Raw genomic sequence first — 4313 nt, 5'->3', positions numbered from 1 at the left:
ATTGTTTCAATAACCTAATAGTACTTTGGTCACTATACTGAACAGGGCTTGTTCTTTGTTCTAGTTTGCCCATCTTTTAACTTCCAGGGTGCTGTATACAGTACAGAATTCCATTTGTAATAGCATTCTCTCCTACTTTTATTTCCCTTTCTCTGATCTGATAACATAACATTTTAAAGCTAATCTTTATAAAAATGTTAATGCTGCTTAATTAAGACATTGGACTGAGCATGGTGTCTCCAATGGGCTCCCCAGTGGAGGAGTTAGAGAAAGGCCTGAAGGAGCTGAAAGGGTTTGCAATCCCATAGGAAGAACAATAATATAAATGAACCAGGCCCCCCAGAGCTCCCAGGGACTAAACAACCAACCAAAAAGTACACATGGAGGGACCCATGGTTCCAGCTGTATATGTAGCAGAGAATGTCAGGCATCAGTGGGAGGAGAGGCCCTTGGTCCTGTGAAGGTTTAATGCCCCAGTCTAGGGGATTCAAGGGTGGGGAGGCAGGAGGGGGTGGAAGGTGGGGTAGGCCCTCATAGAAACAGGGAGGGGGTGGGATAGGAGGTTTTTGGGGGGAGGGGACCTAGAAAGGGGATAACATTTGAATGTAAATAAAGAAAATATCGAAAGAAAGAAAGAAAGAAAGAAAGAAAGAAAGAAAGAAAGAAAGAAAGAAAGAAAGAAAGAAAGAAAGAAAGAAAGAAAAAGACAAGACAAGACATTAGAGACAGCTGTTCTCCACCTGCCCACTACAGTAGGCAGCCACTCTCCTCTCTATCCACTGCTGTTATCTGGAACCATGAAAGCTAGACCTCAGGAAACCCCAGAGGTTTTCAGGTCTGATGCAGCTTGAGTCATTTGAACACGCACGTGTGTGTGTGTGTGTGTGTGTGTGTGTGTGTGTGTGTGTGTGACCATAGGTGAAGAGAGAGAAGGGTTGAAATGAAATTTAAAAATATAGATGACACTAGGTAGGAAATAAAATAAAGAAGAGGGGGCTCCATCTTGGGAGTAGGAAGGAAGGTCAATACAGAAGGAAGAGAGACAAAGAACACTGAGAGTATTTTATAAAGTCACAAGGAAAAATATTGTTTTATATTGCCTATTGCTGCTGGATGTGTTTATGTCTTCAACTACCAAAGAATTAAATAAAAAATTTGAACAATTTAGGCGAAGCCATATAATAAATCTACATTATTTACAGAATTAAAAGACTTTAATAATTATGAAAAATATAAATCCTGTTTTATTTATATATAAAATTTTGTATACATAGATAGGAGAATGATTATTCTAAAATGAGATGGTGCTTGCCAAATGTGGTGATAGTCAAATTCATTTTAACCAGTACTTATTGACTTCCTGCCAATGATGAGCTTAACATTAAGCTCATCACACTTCCTACCCTTCCCCACATCCTCTCAATACTGTTATTTGACAGTTTCTGGTTAATCACTAATTTTAGTTCACACTATTGCAATTGCATAAATATCAAGCTCCTTTGACTTACTGTTTCATGTTCATTAATGGTGAACCTTTTCCCACATTTAATTAGCTTCTACTTTTATATTTACTACAGATTTTCTAAATTTCTTCAATTTAATCTATCATGGACCAAATAATAACCTTTTAAAATATTCAAAATTCCCAGTTTCTTGTTTTCCCTGGTTGCTCAGAGATCTTAGATGCCCCCTTTGCCATGCTTCTGTGTGGAAAAACAAAATAATAACAACAGTAACAAAAAAATGACCTCTGTTCTGCTGAAATGTGTATTTTGTCTCATCTGAAGAAAATGTAAACTGAAGGTAAAAATTTAAACCCTTACATTTCTAAATTTGTCCACATTCTGTTCATAACATTTCTAAAAATTTGGCTCTAACAGAAACACAGACATGACACCATCCTTTACTATCCAAAGTACTGTTGAAAATCCAACAATATGCCTCTGTTTATGTCTCCTAATTTCTGTCCTTTACTTTAACAACTTCATCAGTTCTGAGAGAGCTATCTCTATATTCATTTATCCTGCTAGGCATCTGGAGCCTGTTCATTATAAAGACCCTTGACTACTTCTGGAAACGTTCTCTGAATTGCTCCTCCTATTGCTTTGTGATAACATTCTTGCCAAAACTATTTTTAATATTTTCAAGCCTCTTAGTCAAACATTTTAAACCACCTAATTTTATGAGCACTAATTTTTTTTCTTATCTCCCAGTGAACATGCTTCTAAAAATGACAATATTGCACAATAGTTAAGACATGGGTTCTGATACCGGATCCTAGATTCAGATTCCATTGCATGCCTCCAGGTGGAATAATGCTTTGCTCCCTTCTACAAGAAAGAATTCTTGGGCTGTTACCAGACTCCAGGGAAACTGTTTGACTATGCATGAGCCACCAGATTACCATAACATTCAGTTGTTTATTATGAACTGACAACCTTCTGACTTATTTTACAAAAAAAAAAAAAAAAAAAAAATGGAGCAGTTGCTGATCTGTCTGTGTACTGGACACTATGTGAAGATTTGTGGGGCTCTGGCCTGGCCAGAGCAGCTAAAGAACTGTGCTCTCAAGAGGGAAGGGGGGGGGGTTCATCTGGGCAAGCTGCCAAGTCTCTTCTGCAACCACAGCAGACAGCTGGGGCCAACGACTGAGCCACTGAGTGGGAAGTGACTGTGGTAGGCTTGAGCAGGTTCCAGTGACAAGGGAGAGAATTTCTCTTCTCCAAAGTATTGCAGCTCTATATGATAGACACTCTCAGATGGATTTTGATGAAATACATTGTGTGTGCTTTTTCCCTTGTGGACAAGGTCTTATATATATTTTGGTGTGTGGTGGGATCTAAAGGCAGATGCTTGCTATTGTCTTGGTCTGAGATGTTAGGGATGCCTCATCTGCGTGTGGAGGGGCTATGAGTGCTACCCCTATATGACTGATTATCATAGTCCTCTCCATGGGGTGTCATGGTCATGTGTTCCAGGACAGGAACCTGGTCAGGAGTAGATGAAACTCCTACCATCCTTAGGTATGAAGGTACTGGGATTTCTTAATCCACTCAACCTTACTAAGTTTTTGTCTGGTGACACAGTTCCATTTGTCCCATAAGCAGTCGAACACCTCAGACCTATAGAGGAAAATGGTACACACAGAATCAAATCCGTAAAGCTTTATGAAGGCACCATGGCAAACCATTCATACCAGCTTTACCTTGATCCCAATGTCCTGTTGTCTTAGTCAGGGTTTCTATTCCTGCACAAATATCATGACCAAGAAGCAGTTGGGGAGGAAAGGGTTTATTCAGCTTACATTTCCACATTGCTGTTCATCACTGAAAAAGTCAGGACTGGAACTCAAGCAGGTCAGGGAGCAGGAACTGATGCAGAGGCCATGGAGGGATGTTCTTTACTGGCTTGCTTCCCCTGGCTTGCTCAGCCTGCTTTCTTATAGAACCCAAGACTACCAGCCCAGAGATGGTTCCTACCCACAAGGAGCCTCTCCGCCTTGATCACTAATTGAGAAAATGTCCCACAGCTGGATCTCATGGAGGCATTTCCCCAACTAAAGCTTCTTTCTCTGTGATAACTCCAGCTGTGTCAAGTTGACACAAAACTAGCCAGTACAATTGACCCCTTGTCAACTTGACACACAACCACATCACTAGTAAGCCTCAACCCTTGGTTTCTTATTCATCCTTAAGATCCAAATAACTTTAAAAGTCCCACAATCTTAACATATTAAAAGTTCAATCCCTTTAAAATATCCANTATCTTTTAAAATACAAAGTACTTTAAAATTCAAAGTCTCTTAACTGTGGGCTTCACTAAAAAACTTCCTTCAAGAGGGAAAAATATCAGGGCACAGTCACAATCAAAAGCAAAAATCANNCTNCANCCATCCAATGTCTGGGATCCAACTCACGATCTTCTGGGCTCCTCCAAGGACTTGGGTCATTTCTCGAGTCATGCCCTTTGTAGCACACACCTTGTCTTCTCGGCTCCAGCTCCAGCTGCCTGTACTCCACTGCTGCTGCTGCTCTTGGTGGTCATCTCATGATATTGGTATCTCCAAAGCAATGCTGTCTTCCACTGTAACTAGGCTACAACACTAGCCTCTCATAGGCTCTCTTCATGGTTCCAAGCCTCAACTGCTTTGCATGACCCCTTTATTCCTGGGCCATCAATTGCAACTGAGGCTGCACCTTCACCAATGGCCTTCCATAGCCTCTCACAGTGCTTCCATGACCTCAGCTGCTCTGCATGACCCCTTTATGCCTTCAAAACCAGTACCACCTGAGTAACTCTTACATATTACCAAG

This window comes from Mus pahari, chromosome 10 (genome assembly GCF_900095145.1).
Source record: "Mus pahari chromosome 10, PAHARI_EIJ_v1.1, whole genome shotgun sequence".
Taxonomy (NCBI): Eukaryota; Metazoa; Chordata; class Mammalia; order Rodentia; family Muridae; genus Mus; species Mus pahari.
This window is presented reverse-complemented; position numbering follows the sequence as displayed.